The 21,188-nt window shown below is 42.9% G+C and overlaps 1 protein-coding gene across 1 annotated transcript in view; it reads right to left on the reverse strand.

Moving 5' to 3' along the window:
• Positions 1 to 10,912, reverse strand: part of LOC126234334 (homeobox protein unc-4 homolog) — a 527,079-nt gene extending 516,167 nt beyond the window's left edge. The window contains exon 1 of the mRNA XM_049943019.1: positions 10,749 to 10,912. The gene's annotated coding sequence lies outside the window, so the exon portion shown is untranslated. The remainder of the gene's footprint in view (positions 1 to 10,748) is intronic.
• Positions 10,913 to 21,188: the final 10,276 nt, after the last annotated feature.

Consider the following 21,188-nt stretch of genomic DNA (forward strand, 5'->3'; position numbering starts at 1 on the left):
CACGATGTCCCCTCCTGTCCCAAATTGTTCATCTCAGAACAGCAGTTGCATCCTACGTACTCAGTTATTTGTTGGATGCGTGCCAATCTATGTCTTCCCCTATAATAACCTCTGGATGTGTGAACAATGTCCTATTATCCCGTCCCAGCGTCTGTCAGTATTTTCCAAATATCCGTCTCCTCGTGTGTTCTGTGAAGAATCTCCTCCTAGCTTATCAGTCCACGTAATTTGTTGCTCCTTCTAGAGAACCACATCTCATACGATTCTCCTCTTTTCCGTTTTTCCCACCGTCCATGATCCGCGACCAAAACAATGCTGTACTCCGAAGATTTTTGTTGTGGACTTTAGTTCGAAGACTGGTTTGATGCAGCTCTCCATGGTACTCTATCATGTGATGTGCAAGCCTCTTCATTCTCCGAATAATTTCTGCAAAATGGGTCCTTTTGAACATACTTACTATATTAATCTCTCTGACTCGCTCAACCAGTGTACCCCCCCCCCCGCCCCCCCTCCCCACACACACACACTTCCTTACAATATTATGACATCTTAGAACGTGTCCTATCAACCGATACCTTCCCCATTTGCATTCAGCACTACCTCTATATTAAGTGGTCTACCCATCTAATCTTCTTCTGTAATACTGCATCTGAAAAGCTTCCGTTTTCTTCTTGTCTGAAGTGTTTATTGCCCACGTTTCACTCCCGACCAAGGCTCCAGACATACACCTTTACTAAACACTTCCTAACGCATAAAATATATAACGCTATTGCACTAGCAGTACATTGGTGAGACAACAACCACGTTGAGCATGTTTAGTTATTATGGAGACGAAATTTCATATCTGACTAGCGCATTTCGACTACATTTTAATGTACCTCTCCCAAAACATGTAACCCAGTTGTTGATATTATTTCTGGAAAAGACGTTTTTATAAATGTTGAAATCATAGTAAAGGGGTTTTGATAAACGTTCCATTTTGCCGCTGTTTTGCCATTTACTTTCTAGAAGACGAATTAAAAATTTTGTTGTCCCTGTAAGATGATAAGTAGTCAACCTGCGACAGGGAATGTGCACCTTGCACTGGTTTAGCCACATAGGAATGCAGATTTCTCGAAAGTGTAACGGTAAGCGAACAGTGTGAGAGTGGTTTATGTACCTTCTGACAGACATCTAAGTGTAAACTACAGAATAACCGTGTGGATGTTATTTTGCTTCAAAGAGAGCAGAATTTCTCCACTTCTTCTTCTTTGTGGTCCCCAATTTTGGTATTTCATTTACTGCTGGTCACATTTCCGCAACCTCCACTAACTTCTGTCTTCTTTGACGACCTGTCAGTCCATATTCTGTGCTCTTCAAGCAGTTCGTTCCACGAGTGCAGAAAGCCTACAACGTGATGAAAGAAGAATATGGAGAAGTGTAATGAGAACTGCAGAAAGGACGATAGCTCGATCACGGAAACCGTCATCGAGTACGTAACGAACACCTGTAGCCGTCGTTCTGATGCTTATATATATATATATATATATATATATATATATATATATATATATATATATACTACTGTACTGCAACCAATTTCGGTGACTCAGCACACCATCTCCAGGTCTTAACTGACGCTGAGGGGGTGAACTCCGATGGTATACACGAACCCACTAGGGGCCAACATCTATGAACTGGCTCCGCTAAAAAGCTGTAACAGCGATGTTGTGACTGCAACCATCAACTACCAACTCAACGACTACAATGGTGACAACTGGGCAAATGCGACAGGGACTTGACGTGAGCGTGTGTTTTGGAGAACGCTCTGCTCGTAACACACGCGCCGAGCGTGAGCGTCTCGGCGCTGCAGCGTCGTAATCTCCCGCGACACCTTCCCGCCCCTCCCCCTCCTCCCTGCTCCCCGCCCCACCGCCTCCTCTCTCCCCTCCCCCACCCTGCCTCCCCCTGCCATATTTCACGAGATAACGCAGCGTCTCGGGCGCTGCCGGCGGCACGGCGATTGGCTTGCCCCCTAACAATGAGTGACATCTTATTAATTTTAGTGCGCTTTAGACGCGGCCGACTACAACGGCCATTTTTACCGCGAAGAAAGCAATATTTATGGTCGCTATTACGGGGCGAAGATATGAGTAATCTTTTACGTGTAGCCGCCCTCGCGCTCCTCGGAGAACGCCTCGGCGCATCCGCGCTGCACGACAATACTGATTTATCGCACCTGTAAGAACGGCGCGGCCGTGAAATATGCGGCGACTTGTCAATGCGCAGAGCCGAGGGGCAGCCTACCCCGCGTCCCTCCACGTCGCGAGCCCGGCGGTTGTCGTCTTTTTGAGCAAATATTTCTTCCCCTCGCGTCGGGCGGCGGCTAATTCTGCCGAACAAATAAACTCAACGCGCGCGCCGGGTTCGATGTTGACGCTTTCTCGCACGACGCTTCTTAATCAATGTCTCCGTTATCGGCCAGCGCAGAAAGCAGACGTCCGGCGAACAACAGAGTGTGCGGCGGATGACGAATAAATTGTTGGGACACTCGTATATCATCGCTCTGTTGTCTCGCGTTATTCTGCGGTAAAACAACAAATATCGTTATTCGACGACTAACTGAATGTGTGTACAGCGAGACAGAAAATACGTGACGAATAGAGAGTACACAGGCAATCCACTGAGAAATGAGGCAAATGCAAATAAAAATATTGGAACGCTGGATAATTTAGTTCGCACTGAATAAGATCCCTTCTTTTTTTGTGCAACATATCACAAACGGACATGGATTTCTTCGTGCCTGTGTGTGTGTATGTGTGTGTGTGTTTGTCTGAGAGAGAGAGAGAGAGAGAGATTAAGAAGCGTGCCGTTATTATGCAAGTACCAAAACGTTTTTGAAGCTTTGAAGCCTTAACAACTTTCCCGATACATTCACCGTATATTCTGAGGTCTTATGGGTCTGAAGATCTCCTTCACAAAAATTTAATGAGGAATATATCTACGTACTCATGATCTGCATCGCGGTAAAGTAAATTTTCATAAACGTTTCGCCCACTGAGTCAATGGGAAATCTATTTTTTTATATTATACTACGCTAACTTTTTTTAATAATATTGGATGCAATTCGCGTTTACGTACCCAAAGATACGGTTTGCAAACACACCTGGGAAACGCGATAAACACAGAAGAGAATTATACAGAGAAAGGATCGTTTTGAATTCTTTGTCGTTTAAATACAACATAGTGGGGAGAAAAATAAAATGAAAAAGCGAAAGTCTGTTGCAAGTATTTAGTATTTGGGGGCTACTTTTCCGAAATTTTTCGCAAGGAACACTGACTTTCAGTATGTTACCTACCCTTCCGTGAGATATCGTAAGCAGTTAAAAAGATAAGTTGGACGTGTCCAGTACTTCTCCGGATAAAAATGCTGCCTGTCATGTTCATAAAACAAGATACGCATCACTTTGCCTAGTGTTATTCGTCAAAAACCATTTTCAGTATCTCAAAGGACCTACGAAATATTCAGGGCATCTAAGAAACCTTGTATGAGATGACAAAATGGATTACAATATCTATGAAGTGGGCACAAAACAAACGCAATCTTTACAATCCGTTCTGTCTTCCTGTGGTGAGGTACAGATCTTGAACATTATCAGAGATTCCCAAAACGACTTGCTTCCAATCGCGAAGTCATAGTCTTTTATAAACTTGCGGACTTTTTATTCAAGTCCCTAGCTATGTCTTTATTATACGTACTCTAATCAACGTATAGTTCGCATGGGTCTTCCCGTGTGGTGTATGTGTCCTACAGATATAAATCAGTTCATTTTTAAAAATTTCTTCGTCTGAATCCTCAACTGTCTTTCAAAACTTTGATGAGTGAGACAGACATAACGTAATGGAACAAGAGGTAAATGAAGCTGGATGAAAAGATCGGTATCGCAGGAGGGAAATACGCCTACCTAACGCTTCAAGTGTAAAACAGTGCGAAGAAGAAAAAGTAGTTGAAATACAATAAGTATAACAGTATAACACTTCACACTTTTGTAGTCTCACAGCTGGATACGAAAGATGCTAAATGGCGCCCGTCTTCTTCGTTTGTCTCAATATTTCGTGTTACAAGACCCGGAATTTTTTCGCTGTAATGTCTCGGACACTACAGTAATCTTATGTCTGAAGCACGCTAGACGACCTTAAATAACGAGGAAACACGGCTGTGAATACACAAGCACGTGCGTAGTCTCCACCAAGTATACAGGTGAAACGAAGTATGAAAACATTGTTGTATATGCGTAATACTGGTATTTCCTAAATTACAGGTGAAACATTGTAATTTAATGTCTATTTCACATCGTTTAACATCTGGTTGACCGGAAGTTACTCTCTGGATGATGAGGGAGGACAGTTACGGTGATACGGAACATAAGGGTCTTGATCGTCTTCCATTTATAGATTCCGCACTATTCTAATGAAGTCTATGAAAGATGGAACACTGACGTGTATATTACTCATTATGTCAACATACAATCTTTTTTCGAGGGGTGGTGATGGATATTCTGTTGAAATTATGTCAAAACTATTGTTATAAATAGTAAATGATTTTTTCTTACAGGTTTAAATTGTTTTAATTTAGTAAAATTTTATGGCACTCACAGATTTCAATCAGCTAGTTAGGTCTGTATTACTCGTCTGGATCTCTGATGAATCTGTTAAGTGTAAGACAACGCACTAAGTTTTATAAATGATATCATGAATGTACCCAGTCCACTGTCAAAGACTTTCTCAAAAAGCATTCTACTGTATAATAATATTTGACATAATTTTATCATAGTATAAAAAAAGCCTTACACGAGTAAATATGTGAAAGCACTGATTGTAGCAGCAACAAATTTCGGTCAATGGCTTTATTTTATTTTTATTTCATAAGACCACCGAAAAATTATAATTTAAAATTACAGGTAGTAAGGACTGGGTAAGGTGGCGATAATGGCCCATAGTGACGGATCAGCCTATAGTGACGATTACCGGGAAATCGCCTGAAATTATTTTGGTAAGTCACTGAAACCTCCAACCAGTATGGATGTATCAGGTAAAAATCGTGAGTCGTCATTCAGCAATAATATTTCGATAACTCACAATAACAACGATCTGGTTTAAACTATCTGCGAAAGAAGAAAGAGCACAAAAAATTTGCCAGTCCTTCCGCTTGGACTTGAAAATGTGTCACTGTTATTGGCAATTTTCAGTTGTTCTGGAAGTTTTAAGAAAGAAGTCAAATACACCTTCCTTAAGTCAGAGAACGACATGCTCAACAATTTCTAGTCGTTTCTTGTTTTCACTAACGCGTGTACATTGTCAACAACAAAAATCTGATTTGCAAATTAAATACAATATGAAAAAAGTAATAGCTTGTACCTTAGTACTGACTTAATCGTTCAGCATAGTCAAACCGGTTTTTGAGAAGAGAATATAAAGTAATATTAGTAGTTCATAAACTTGTTACTTACCTGTTAGTGAGACATGAGCCCTTAGAAAAATACTGCAATTTATTAAGTTTAAAGGTACAGTTAGCAGACTGACTGTAATAAACAACGTAATTAGAGAAAACTCTCGTTTGAGATTAGGACGAACAAATTGTTCGTATTTTGTCGATACTTGGAAGTACTTCCTTACTATCGCATTTTATACACAGAACATTTTCCAGTAAACTGATGTCCTGTCACTGTAAATCAATCAGTTCAAACAACAGTTCAAAGAAATAATGTGGAGTAAGATGCGTATAAACAGTCTTTTTTTTAAAGAGATATACATACCGAAGGGGCAACCAAAAAACTGAAGCAGCTTAATACAATACTTGAATTACAAGTTACTTACATTACTATGAAATGCCTTGGGGCAAATATGTCAGTCTGATTGAAATAATTTCGATAACCAGTAATGAAACTGTGTTTAACACTTAAAACTGTAACTTTTCACGATAACACGGAAAACTATAGAACACTTTTCTAAATATGACAGAACTTCCAGTCAACTAGCAATATATAAAGAACCTTCTCCGTTGAAACAGAAGTATGTCACTTAGCACAGAGATGAAAACTATTTTTTCTTGTGCAAGCTCTTCGTTTACTCAGCTTATCACAAGATCTAATAGTAAAAGAAATGTAGTCCGGTCAAGAACATGACAATGCAGAAACGAGAGTTCATGTCAAGAACAAGAAACCAAAAACACTTCAATTTTCCACGTATACTGTTATTACATGCCGTGGCTTTACAATCATGTAAAGTGAACATACAAATTTAAAAATTCTTTTCCACTTTATCTAATCTTAAATCCGTAATAAGTCACTTTGCGAGCGTAAGAAAAGACTCGACAAAAGCGTCGTATTTGCTTATTTGAAAAAGACTTCTTTGCGAATCCTCAGAAAATTTAAATAGGAGAAATAAAGCGTAACAGGCTTATCTTCAACAACTTGAACTAAGAGGGTACAGGCAACTGGTCTGGTCAAATAGATTGTTTTACGAGGCAGAGATGTTCCATTTTCTTATTGTGTAAGTACGTGAAAGGCCGCATAACGTACTGCAGTAAGAAATTTAGCTTTTATTATGCACATATGCGTCTTGTCTCCTCAAACAACAATTTCAATTAAAGTTATCCCCAATAACTTTCCTGACAATACTGTGTTGTTCGAAGAATACACATCGCATTAAAATTTTTTGGTGCAAATTAATTTACACTGATACAAATTCCTTGGACAACAACCACATAACATAACTTAGAGGCTATAGTCAAAGATATTGAACAGAGCACCGCAGCGAATAATGTAATTCAGAGAGGCCACCAAAGCAACTCCTCATGTCACTGCAAATTGTCATGTTCCGTCAGGTTTTCTGCCTGCTAGAGCCTACTACTTGTTTTTCATTTTATCCATTTCACCAACTCTAACCGTGAATACCAGAAAAAACCATACATAGGGTGAAACAAGAGTGAACTAATAACAACAGTCATATGCATAGTAAACAGCTATAGTGACGTTGAGAAACAAAATAAAATCAGCTTAACGAACCAGAATTCTTCAGAGTGGAGTAAATAGTGTCCAACGAGTCAAATGTCAGTGTAATATTAACCTGCTGTTTCTATATGACAGTGAAAACAGTTAATGCCTTTATAAAAATATTATGTTAAGTTGTGAAAATTATAGATTAACTCTTTGAGGATCGAGGTGTTATAGTTCTTTGCCTTTTGACAAGTGTAGGTTTTATGGCAAGTATAAGAATAAAAAATTTTGCTTGCAATTATTTCAACTAAGGCTGTATAATATATTCCTTCTTTCCCAGTAAAAAATCGTTCGGCGACTATTCTCCGAAAACAACGTCCGAGCAGCAGTTACAATATGCATTACATGCTCAGCGATATGAGCAGGATATTTCGCACACTCAGAATCAAAACGTAAACAAGATTTTGATTGCACAGTTTTGACATCTTTTGTCCATAAATATACTCAACAGGCAAAGATCCAAAACATGTAAAGAATCACCATGGAAGAAAGAGATATTCAACCATCATTAAGGTGTCACAGAGCGTAATTAGGATCCAGTATAGAGAAAAAACGAAGAACGAAAAAAGCGAATAATTTGTTCTACTATTACTATGCGAAGTAAGATTACAGTTCATGGTTCATTAGGCAACTTTTAATCACTTTTCAGTGGTTTGCAGAGTATGTACGTGGGGGTATGCGTAATATATTAGTAATTACGGAAGAATTTTATACGCTCTAAATTAAACTTTCGTTGCAACACAATTTACCAGAATAAGAGTTTTCAAAGATATTCATCTTACGCGAAAGCAATTATTTCTCACCCGCTACAACACGGGTTGAATAACAAAATTATTTCCCTGCTTTGAGTACTGAAATTCAGCAACATTGACAACGAAAAGGTACTGCAGTTTTACAAAGAAAACTGAATGCCCCCTTTAACGTTTTTTACCAGTTATTGACACAATACGAAGTAACAGATAAATTACGATATCATGCACATTAAACTGCTGTATAATGACAGTTCTGTCGTAAGGGGAAATTTCGATGTATATTAAAAGACATGCTAAGCTGACCACTGGCCACAGACTCAAGACACACGTCTGTCAACAGTATTCAAAATGCGAAAGAAGTGACTTCATTATTATTACAATCACATTTGTGGAGTAGTATGATCAGTGTGGCTGAGTGTAGGCTGATGGAAATGTCTGGTACAAAATATAACACCATTCAGCTCATCCGAAAGACATAATCATTACTGCAAGAAACGTTATTATTTCTCTAACAAAAAGCTAATTTTCAAAACAAAGGAATATTTTCATTCCGTTAGTGTACTAGTAAAATATTTATCTAGCAACTTACAGCAAGTCCTCTAACTTCATGAACTTTATGTACACGGCTAAGATCGTTTCGAAAGCGGAAAGTTGTTACGTAATCTGGCCGGCTGATGAAAATACTTGTCAGCAACGAAAAACATCTGTCTCAGGTGATCAGTAAAGAAGATATTGTTCTCACTGCGTCAAGAAAAATGTAGCTACTGCAGAACTGGACGGAATGTTTTGCAACGAGAAAGAATGATTTCTTAACTTCAGAAAACCTTCATCTGCGTCAGTTTTACCATGGCTAGATAGGATCGAGGTATAAATAACAACAAACTACACACCTTAATCACAATTTAGTACAGTACCTCCACAAAACTTAGTTTTAGGCTTAACGTGACATCATTAAGTGTGTTCTTTTGATACACTCTCACTTAATATCCGTATAAATTATATTAATGTGGCACTTTGCCAAGAAATAATAGCCTCATAAAATCTCAATATGTGTGAAAAATTCTGATTTACGTGTTTTAAATTCTTTTACAATGTTATTATACTTCGGTTTCACAATCTTTGATCGAAACTGTTGTAATAATCAATGACTGCAGTGACGTTACAATCTGAAAACAGTTACTTGTGTGTTCGCCTACAAACAGAATACATCAATTAATGTTAAACTTCCAATGAAACGTGGACATTACATACTCAGTGAGTGTTCTGCTCACCATTACATTTCCAGTGCTTGCTACACGTGAAAAAAATAAAGTTACTTCTTTGACTGAAGTAAATATTGGTGTGCACATCTTTACTGTTATCAACTGGGTAAATTAGTTCACAGGTTAGAAAATGTCTAAGGCACACCACTTCCAATATGATATTGTCTAGATCCTCAACCGAGAAGAGCTTTAATGTTGAAGTACGTTTTTTGTAGTCGCAAAAACAATAAACATGACCAGTACTTTCATATTATTTACACAAATGACGCCAAACGGTTATATAATCAGCCAATGGAACACAGCCAATGGAGATGGACCATGTGATGATAAAATGCACTCATGTTTGTTATTTTTAAATTTTTACATAAGTTACAACACCAAACTTTCGCTATGATCCACTTGAAAACGGCTAAAGTCCCATGTTAGACCCTTGGATTTTATAAATAATTTTAACTGAATAAAAATACTGATAACTAAAACCAGCCACTTATTAATTATTGTTCATTCACTTCCATAAAATAGTTTTCGGGCTATCTTAGCCTCGTCTTCAGATGGGGCATGCAGAAATTAGAGATTTGTTTTTGTTCTATTATTCTGAGTGCTGGGTACTGCATCCCAGTGATATAAGGGCCTTCCCACCTAAAATGGCTCGAAAAATAGTAAATAGAAGTAGACAAATATTTCACAATCGATTGGTCGCAAATATCTGTGTTTCTATTCAATTAACAAAGCGATTTATTACGCAGTATTCATAACGGTAAACCATAATAATTTTAAGTCACAAGTATGATGTTGTCTTTTGAAAAAATTAGCATTAGGCTGTTTCTTTAATACACCTCAATACAGCTCCTACAAGAGATCAAAATAAACAGAAAATATGTCTTGCACGATCAGATCCTTTGGAAATAAAATCTATAAATACACAGTGTGACTGCTACGATTGGTCACAGTCTACTATTTGTAATTTTCAGTATTTATGTGTGAAATGTAAGGCCACGTAGGTACTTACTCTTAATATTCTGCTATTGGATAAACAAATCTGCTGTCTAGTTGATGTTATTTAATTCACATAATTGATTTCGAGATCATAATTTCGTCTTCAGATGACCCTGAGTTTGACATCTACAAGCACAACTGAAGATAAAATTGTATTATTTCGAAATAGATCACGTGAATTAAATACTAACAATAAAATGACTGTATACTGATTTAACAGTGCATCAAGTACAAGCACAATACGTTTCAGAAGTTAATTCTCATTTTGAAGTTCAACCACTTACATTGGTATTTTATGTGACGTTTGTGCGTGCTTTCTGCAATCGAAAAACATGAATCTTCTGATTAGGATGTTAAAAGTCAGAACGTTTATATTTTATGATAGCGGTCAAACGATAAATAGACACCTGCAGGGCCAGAGAGGCAGGGAAACATACACACAGGCATCACAAACAACACCCATCCAAACAGTTGCACCTGAAAACAGAATAAATGCCTTAGACCTGTTGTGCTATTTGTGAACAAGAAAGGTAACTAAGTAGTGTTTTAGTGTCATTAGTAACACAGTTTGAGGCTTTCTTAAAACATCGATTATGCTGAATGACGGTGTTCTAACGACGCACAACTAAAGCACCTTCGGCTTTCATCAACGAAAAATCACACAGACACGAAAAAAATAATAAATACAAAACGAGACTTACCTTTCTTGGGCGAGCCACCGTCCGAGCCGCTGTCCTCGCTGTGCCGTTGGTGATGGTGGTGGTGGTGATGGTGGTGGTGCGGATGGTGGTGACGCAGACCCCGGGGGTCCACGGGATCGCGCGCACCCGGCGGTGACACCACCAGGGAGGCGGCAAAGCGGTGCGCCGGCCCCGGGGGCAGGAAGCCGAACCCGAGCCCGGGAACGGGAACGGGCAGCGCCAGGTGCGCCGCCGGGTGTCCGAGCGGTGCGTGGAACGCCGCCCCCGGGCCCGCCGCCCAGCCGCCGCCGCCTCCGCCCCCGGCGCCCGTCGCCCCCGACGACGAGGCGGACGCTGCGGCGGCCGCCGCGGCCGCGTACAGTTGCAGCGGGGGCGGTAGCGCGCCCGCCGCCGACTCGAGCACCATGCCGCCGCCGGCGCCGCCGCCCGCGGTGCCTACGGCCGTCTGCCGCAGCGCATATCGGCTCGGCAGCAGCGCTCAGCTTCTCCGGAACATTTGCGCAGCGACAGTTCCTCCAACGCACCTTTAATCTCCTCTCGACTAATTCCAACACACCGATTATTACGTCACAGTCACGAAGAAAGTCTGTATATGCCGCTCACTCCTGCAACGCCACTCCTAAAACTGCGATTGTCTCATTCGATAAAGTCCCATTTGACGCAGTCCAATTTGACCCTGAGCCATTTGACCTTGCCCCATTTGACGAGACGCAGTTTGACTCAGCCCCATTCGACACTGCCCCATTTGAGTTTGCCCAATTTGACGCAGTCCTTTTCGACTCTCCCACCGTTCGTCCCCTCCTGCTTCGCCGATGGCAGCAACTACTTTCCGGGCAACACCCACAACACTCAGCTGACTGGTTGCAGCACTGCACTCACACACAGTGGCCGGTGACCCCGCGCGCGTGCCGGACAGTTGGCAACAGTGCACGCGCACCAGCTGTCTCTCGTCGTGAACGGTGCTCGGCGCTCAGAGTTCGGGCGCGAACAGCAGGTACTGCTGCAGACAGCCCGGGCCGCCGCAGGGGAAGCCGCTTTCCCCTCTCCGTTCCCCCTACCTAGCACCCAAGCGCATCCCCGCCGCACTCGAGAAGAGAGCCGCCTATTGGCTGCGTCGTGGCCACGCCCACACGACTTCCCTCGCCGCAGGGGCTCCCTCCCTACCCGCGACAGCTCGCCACAGAGCTGACACGCCTACCGCGCTAAAAAGGAAATCCCTTCCGCTTCTTTTTTTTTCCCTCCCCGAGGCGGCCGTCCCTCTTCCGCTTTGTTTTGTGTGTTTTGCATTCAATTAGGTGGTTGGCGGAAATTAAAATGACGCCGACGACAACAATGGGTGGAGCGGCCGTGGTTACAGGGCGCGTCGCGGGCGCAGGGGGCGATGTTTAGCGTCTGTCACGGCGCGGGGAGAGGGAGGAGCTGCTAACCGCTAATAAAACTTGGCGCCGTAACATCTTGTAGGGCCGACGCCACTCCCCCTCTCTTCCCCCCCCCCTTTACCGCACCCCTTCAACTTGCTCCACTTAGCCCGTTTAAGCCGCGGTTAGCACGGAGCTCCAACATCGCCGCCTGCGGGTGACCGCGCGTCAAAACACACCGACCAGTTTCAATAGGGGGACCCACTTCTTTTGACTGTCTCGTCCCTCACTGCGCTTTTTACCTCCCTCTGTGCCCTCACATCTGCGGTCTTCTTTGTGACATGACTTTCTGTAGCGTATTTAAAACGCTTGAAGAACTGTTAGACTCTCAGGTTGACTCAGATGCGAATAAGGTTAGGCAAACAAATTCCATGCACGCATTTCGCCTCTTTTCTTGTGACTATGCAGACGGTGGGGTAACTCTTCTTCCTTTTTTAACCACCGCTGCGAGCCACAAGATATTGTTCACTTATTTAATGAACCAATATATTTCGAGGTACAAACCCCACCAATGGTAATACAAAAACACTTAGCAAAAGCAGGCGTAGATATTACATGTGCTCTTTATAGCTTTCGCATATGTTGTGCTCGTCTTGCAGAGAAAGAAAAGGAGTTAATACTAGAGAAAATATTTTTGGTATGCTGTGTTCATAATTTTTTTTTAAATAGGTACTCCCATTAAGCAGTTATAGAATTGCTTGTGTTGTATTTAGTTACCTCCATTGCCATGGCTCCACTGCTTTTGTTAACCAACATTCATAAACTTGCGATGGACATTTAAAAACACGATATCAAACATGTTCAAATGTGTCCGTGTTCCTAAGGGACCAAACTGCTTAAGTCATCGGTTCCTAGACCTACACACTACTTAAATTAACTTATGCTAAGAACAACACACACACACCAATGCCAGAGGTAGGACTCGAACCTATGGCGGGACGGGTCGCTAAACATGGTATCACAACCAAGTCTAATGAGCAGTGGAAACAAGATGAAAGTTTAAACAAAGCTCCTATCCATTTAACTATTGATGTTTCGATCCTGGTCCTTTCAGTCCCTTGCAATGTCTTCTGGACATATTGCTGTCGCTTCTCTGATATTGGTCGACGAAATACACTGAGGTGAAAAAGTTACGCGGTTGCTACACGCACGTATACAGATGGCGGTAGTATCGCTGCATAAGGTATAAAAAGGCAGTACATGTGGAGGAGATGTATTTGTACTCACGTGATTCGTGTGAAATTGCTTCCGACGTATGGCCGCACGAATTGACTTGAAAGACTTTAAACGCGGACTGGTAGTTGCAGCTAGATGCATAGGACATTCCATTTTGAAATCGATAGGGAATTCAGTATTCTGAGATCCACAGTGTCAAGAGTTTCCCGAGAATACCAGATTTCAAACATTACCTCTCACCACAAAATGTTCAAAAGTTCAAATGTGTGTGACATCTTACGGGACTTAACTGCTAAGGTCATCAGTCCCTAAGCTTACACATTACTTAACATAAATTATCCTAAGGACAAACACACACACACACCCGTGCCCGAGGGAGGACTCGAACCTCCGCCGGGACCAGCCGCACAGTCCATGACTGCAGCGCCTAAGACCGCTCGGCTAATCCCGCGCGGCTTCTCACCACAAACAAAGCAGTGGCCGACGCCCTTCACTTAACGACCAACAACAGTGGCGTTTGCATAGAGTTGTGAGTGCTAAGAGACAAGCAACACTGCGTGAAGTAACTGCAGAAATCAGTGTGGGAAGTACGAAAATGGCTCTGAGCACTATGGGACTCAACAGCTGAGGTCATAAGTCCCCTAGAACTTAGAACTACTTAAACCTAACTAACCTAAGGACAACACACACATCCATGCCCGAGGCAGGATTCGAACCTGCGACCGTAGCGGTCGCGCGGTTCCAGACTGTAGCGCCAGAACCGCTCGGCCACCAGCGGCCGGCGTGGGAAGTACGATTAAAGTAGCTGTTAGAATAGTGCCGCGAAATTTGGTGTTAATGGGCTACAGCAGCAGACGGCCGACGCGAGTGCCTTTGCTTGCAAGGCGCCACCTGCAGCACCTCTCCTGGCTCGTGACCCTATCGGTCGGACCATAGGTGACTGGAATACCGTGGCCTGTCAGATGAGTCCCGATTTAAGTTGGTTTTAGAGTTCGAGGCCAGCCGGAGTGGCCGAGCGGTTCTAGGCACTACAGTCTGGAACCGCGCGACCGCTACTGCTGCAGGTTCGAATCCTGCCTCGGGCATGGATGTGTGTGATGTCCTTAGATAAGTTAGGTTTAAGTAGTTCTAGGTTCTAGGAGACTGATGACCTCAGAAGTTAAGTCCCGTAGTGCTCAGAGCCATTTGAACCAGTTTTTTAGAGTTCGAGTGTGGCACGGACCACCAAAGCCATGGTCCCAAGATATCAAACGGCACTGTGCAAGCTGCTTGTGGCTCCACAATGGTGTTGGTTGTGTTTACATGGAATGGGTTGGCTCCTCTGATCCAGCTGAGCCGATCGTTGGCTGGAAATGATTATGTCCGGCTACTTGGAGACCATTTGTTGGCATTCATGGACTTCATGTTCCCGAATAACGATGGAATGTTTATGGATGACAATGCACCACGTGACTGTGCTACAATTGTTCGTGATTGTTTAGAAGAACATTCTGGACAATTCGAGCGAATTTGACCATCCAGATCGCCCGTCATGAATCCCATCGAACAATTACGGGATGCAATTGAGCGGTCAGTTCCTGCAAAAAATCCTGCACCAGGAAGACTTTCTTAATTATGGACGGTTATAGAGGCAATATGGCCATATCAACATTCCTGAAGATGACTTCCAGCGCCTTGCTGAGTTCACGCCACGTCGAAATCCTGCGCTAAAAAATTATGAGCGACACGATATGCGGAATTATCCCATCACTTCTCTCACTTCAGTTTTTATAACAATACTACTGCGACAAACTGATGTTAAGTATAAAAATAATTTTAAACAATTACTGAGACATTCCACTGGAACACAGATTCATATATATTCTTACTCGTTCGCTGTTTTTTATTTTAAGAGTACTGAATTTAAGTTGTGAAGAAATGCGAGTCCTCGAAATCAGTAGTTTCGTTTAGTGTATTGTTTTGCCACTTTTAGCCGTGGATAATTATTTCAGTGTCCTCCGAGATGTTTATTGTACAGTTCTTCTCTACAGTATGAAGCACTTTAAGATCGACGTCTACTGCAGCGTTGTGTTATGAGTCGTATATGTGCTTCACTATAGCGGATTTTTTTGTCGATTTGTGGTAAGATCTTATGGGACCAAACTGCTTACCTCATCGATCCCCAAGCTTACACAATACTTAATCTAACTTAAACTAACTTATGCTATAGACAACACACACACTCATGCCCGAGGGAAGACTCGAACCTCCTACAAGGGGAGCCGCGCGGACCGTGACAAGACGCCCTAAACCGTGCGGCTACCCCGCGCGGCCTATAGCGGATTTGTTAGCTTTATTAACACTAGGAGAGTCAGTATGCTCTTTAAAACCAGTTTTAAAATGTATACCTGTTTGGCCAAAATAGTATTCGTTGGAATGACGGGATATCACATTATGAACTCGTGACTTTCTGAGTGTCTCAGTTGGTTTGGGAGATGTCCTGCATCAATTTGTTCCTAAAGTTGTTAACAGTGGCAGAACTGATTCCTATAATTGGGTTTGAAAATACCTTGTCTATTTTGTCTGAGATGATCCACTAAATATGGAGTAGTTATACAGTTAGGGTTTCGTATGTTACTGTAGATTTGGGCCTGTTTAGTTAATTGGCTCTATTTGTCGTTATATTTAGTGAAAGTGCATCTACTTCACGTTGATGACAGCCATTGTTGGGCCTCTATGCAATGGATTTTATTGCGTCAGTTTCAGTTTCAATGTTTGCAGTACTAAGTATTAATTGCGCTTTTGGCTGCTTATGCGGTCGCTACGATCCTTTTGTACTTTTCTCTGTCTTTGTAGAATACATTACAGGACTGGCTTCCGCATCATCAATCAGACGACGGTAATCTTGTTTTTTTTTTTTTCTTTCTCCGAAATATGTTTCAGTACATTTGTGCGATCTTTAGTATGGTCTTCCAATATTCGCCGTCATCTTCACGTACTATAGCCTCCTCCCTGAAAAGAGCTTGAAACCCGATCTTTCAACCTTTTTTTATTATTATTTGTGTTGTGTATCACAGTTATAAAGTCATTAAAGGGATGCGTCATTTTTCAACTTTGACTGTAATAGTCTAAATTTTATCTTCGCTCCTCAACCAGTGTCACCTATTTCAGACATTATTCTTATGTCGATCCTTATACCTGCTTCACAGATAACGAAAAAAATTTTTAGCACTGTTCAGCGTGACAGACTGGTGCATAATCTTCCATAAACAGGGTCTGGATGGCTGTTACACCCGACTCACTGGAAGTCTCTGCTTAAACCGAAGTGCTCAGCTGCCAGAAGAACCATCGTTTATGAATGAAGTTCTCCAGGATTGAATTTCTCTCCCCATTACTTTTCAACGTATTTTGTGAAAAGGTTTTTCAATATGTTGTTAATGGAAAGTACCGAGAAGTTTTACTTAACGGAGTTACCATAAAAAATACCAGATACGATGATGTGACTGTCACACTGGCACTCGTCTGGAAGATCTGCCAAAATTGTTAAACACGTTTACTGAACGGCTACGTTTACACGGCAAGAAGACAAAATGGATGGTTGTCGGCAGAAAGAGAGATAAAGTTCAGGGCACCCTTCCATATACACTCCTGGAAATGGAAAAAAGAACACATTGACACCAGTGTGTCAGACACACCATACTTGCTCCGGACACTGCGAGAGGGCTGTACAAGCAATGATCACACGCACGGCACAGCGGACACACCAGGAACCGCGGTGTTGGCCGTCGAATGGCGCTAGCTGCGCAGCATTTGTGCACCGCCGCCGTCAGTGTCAGCCAGTTTGCCGTGGCATACGGAGCTCCATCGCAGTCTTTAACACTGGTAGCATGCCGCGACAGCGTGGACGTGAACCGTATGTGCAGTTGACGGACTTTGAGCGAGGGCGTATAGTGGGCATGCGGGAGGCCGGGTGGACGTACCGCCGAATTGCTCAACACGTGGGGCGTGAGGTCTCCACAGTACATCGATGTTGTCGCCAGTGGTCGGCGGAAGGTGCACGTGCCCGTCGACCTGGGACCGGACCGCAGCGACGCACGGATGCACGCCAAGACCGTAGGATCCTACGCAGTGCCGTAGGGGACCGCACCGCCACTTCCCAGCAAATTAGGGACACTGTTGCTCCTGGGGTATCGGCGAGGACCATTCGCAACCGTCTCCATGAAGCTGGGCTACGGTCCCGCACACCGTTAGGCCGTCTTCCGCTCACGCCCCAACATCGTGCAGCCCGCCTCCAGTGGTGTCGCGACAGGCGTGAATGGAGGGACGAATGGAGACGTGTCGTCTTCAGCGATGAGAGTCGCTTCTGCCTTGGTGCCAATGATGGTCGTATGCGTGTTTGGCGCCGTGCAGGTGAGCGCCACAATCAGGACTGCATACGACCGAGGCACACAGGGCCAACACCCGGCATCATGGTGTGGGGAGCGATCTCCTACACTGGCCGTACACCACTGGTGATCGTCGAGGGGACACTGAATAGTGCACGGTACATCCAAACCGTCATCGAACCCATCGTTCTACCATTCCTAGACCGGCAAAGGAACTTGCTGTTCCAACAGGACAATGCACGTCCGCATGTATCCCGTGCCACCCAACGTGCTCTAGAAGGTGTAAGTCAACTACCCAGGCCAGCAAGATCTCCGGATCTGTCCCCCATTGAGCATGTTTGGGACTGGATGAAGCGTCGTCTCACGCGGTCTGCACGTCCAGCACGAACGCTGGTCCAACTGAGGCGCCAGGTGGAAATGGCATGGCAAGCCGTTCCACAGGACTACATCCAGCATCTCTACGATCGTCTCCATGGGAGAATAGCAGCCTGCATTGCTGCGAAAGGTGGATATACACTGTACTAGTGCCGACATTGTGCATGCTCTGTTGCCTGTGTCTATGTGCCTGTGGGTCTGTCAGTGTGATCATGTGATGTATCTGACCCCAGGAATGTGTCAATAAAGTTTCCCCTTCCTGGGACAATGAATTCACGGTGTTCTTATTTCAATTTCCAGGAGTGTAGTATTAATAACATCGGATGGGGTACATCCTATACATTTTTGGTGGTGCCGTATCAACGATAAATGAGACTTCGCGCAAGCATTTCGCTGTAGAATGAAACAGACCAGATGTAATTTCCAGAAAATGAAAAAAGTTGTGACTAACCGTGACACAAGAATTACGTGTTGCACTCGAATACTTTGGTGCTATGTGTTCGGTATCCAACTGTACAGAGTTGAGTCTACACGTACATATACATCTAATGATTACTCTGCAATTCACAGTTAAGGCTAGGCAGAGGGTTCATCGAATCACGTTAAGACAGTTTCTCCACAGTTTCACTCTCAAACAGCGCGAGGGAGAAACGAACATTTTGATCTTTGCGTGCGAGCACTGATTGCTCTTAGACGATAATCATTACTTCGTGTGTTGGTGGTCTCAACAACATAACTTCGCATTCTCGGCACAAAGTTGAGATTTCGTAAAAGAGCTCACCGCAACCAAAAACGCCGTTGTTTTAATGATTTCCACCTTATCTCGCATAGGCCGATCACATCCGTGACATTCTCTCCCTTATTTCACGATAACAGAAAACGAGCTACCATTCTCTCAATTATTCGATGTCCTCAATTGGTCCTATTAGGTAAGGATCCCATACCGCACAGCAGTACTGCAGAACAGGGCGGACGAATGCAGCATACGAGCATGCAGTCTCTTTAGAAGATTTGTTGCCTCTTCTAAGGATTCTGCCAATGAAAAGAAGTATTTGGCTTGCCTTTTCCACAACATTTTATTTGTGATCTTTCCAGTTTAAGCTGTTAATTAATTGTAATCCCTGGGTAATTAGCTGAATTGACAGGCTTTAGATAAGTGAAATTTTGAAAACATTGACTGGAATATTCTCTTTCGAATTCAGAAGGTGGCACGGGTAAAATACAGGGAGTGGAGAGGCTATTTAGAATTTGTACAGAAACCAGGTGGCAGTTGTAAGAGTCGAGGGACATGAAAGGGAAGCAGTGGTTGGGAAGGGAGTGAGACAGGGTTTTAGCCTCTCCCCGATGTTATTCAATCTGTATATTGAGTAAGCAGTACAGGAAACAAAAGAGAAATTCGGAGTAAAAACTTTCACGTTTGCCGATGACATTGTAATTCTGTCAGAGACAGCAAAGGACTTGGAAGAGCAGTTGAACGGAATGGATAGTGTCTTGAAAGGAGGATATAAGATGAACATCAACAAAAGCAAAACGAGGATAATGGAATGTAGTCGAATTAAGTCGGGTGATGCTGAGGGTGTTAGATTAGAAAATGGGACACTTAAAGTAGTAAAGGAGTTTTGCTATTTGGGGAGCAAAATAACTGATGATGGTCGAAGTAGAGAGGATATAAAATGTAGACTGGCAATGGTAAGGAAAGCGTTTCTGAAGAAGAGAAATTTGTTAACATCGAGTATAGATTTAAGTGTCAGGAAGTCGTTTCTGAAAGTATTTGTATGGAGTGTAGCCTGTATGGAAGTGAAACATGGATGATAAATAGTTTGGACAAGAAGAGAATAGAAGCTTTCGAAATGTGGTGCTACAGAAGAATGCTGAAGATTAGATGGGTAGATCACATAATTAATGAGGAGGTATTGAATAGGATTTGGGGAGAAGAGAAGTTTGTGGCACGACTAGAAGAAGGGATCGGTTGGTAGGACATGTTCTGAGACATCGAGGGATCACCAATTTAGTATTGGAGTGCAGCGTGGAGGGTAAAAATCGTAGAGGGAGACCAAGAGATGAATACACCAAGCAGATTCAGAAGGATGTAGGTTGCAGTAGGTACTGGGTGATGAAGAAGCTTGTACAGGATAGAGCAGCATGGAGAGCTGCATCAAACCAGTCTCAGGGCAGACCACAGCAACGACAACAACAACAACAACTCACTACCAAGGAGTCCCCGAAATGCGGCATCTTCCATCATTTGGGCCAAAGGGGGACAGAAAGGGGAACGTCGACTTGCGGAAGACACTCGAGATTTACAGCTTGTACGACAAATCTTAGAATATCGTAAAAACTGGAGACCTCATGTGGTACGGATGAACAGCGAACTTTTGCCAAAATCGGCCTACATATGTAAGTTAAGCCTAGACTTTTCCACAGTCAAAGAGACTAAAGAGAAGATGGAGAAATGGACGAGGCATTTTTTCCATATACGTTGGATTTACTGAAACTTCCTCTTCGTACCGCAACTAGTGCCTCCTTTAAAGCCGGTGTTATCTGCATAAAGAAGCGCACCACATTACCGTTAATTTAGTTCCACGCTATTGTGTTCCCGTTTCGTGGTAGTAATTCAGAGTGTAATTTTATACGGATAAGCATTCCCTAATGAGTTCTTCTGTTAAGTGTGACGACCTCCAAGAGCTATGCCAATTAATAGCATGACGCGTTGTTTGTCCGTGGCTTTTCTGAACAGCTATTCTCTGCTCAGTCCAAACCACTTGCTTTCTTTCTTTAGCCAGGATAAGTTTCTACGTTCTAGACCACGTCTGCCATCAATGTTTCCTTTAAGTATTAGCTGCATCCGAATGTATTTGTTATGAAGCATTATATGACCGAGTTACGAGTTTTGTTCTCTTGATGGTATTGACACTTTTTAAATCTTTCTTCGTGCGCCGCAGTATTGCCACTTTTGTAACTGTGAAGGGCCTATCTGTCGATGGTATCATTAACATCCTTCGAGACGCCCTCATTTCAAATGCCTCGAATTTCTTATCTAATACTGCAGCTGCACGATAAATTTCACTTATCTAAAGCCTGTCAATTCAGCTAATTACCCAGGGATT

Source organism: Schistocerca nitens, chromosome 2 (assembly GCF_023898315.1).
Source record: "Schistocerca nitens isolate TAMUIC-IGC-003100 chromosome 2, iqSchNite1.1, whole genome shotgun sequence".
NCBI lineage: Eukaryota > Metazoa > Arthropoda > Insecta > Orthoptera > Acrididae > Schistocerca > Schistocerca nitens.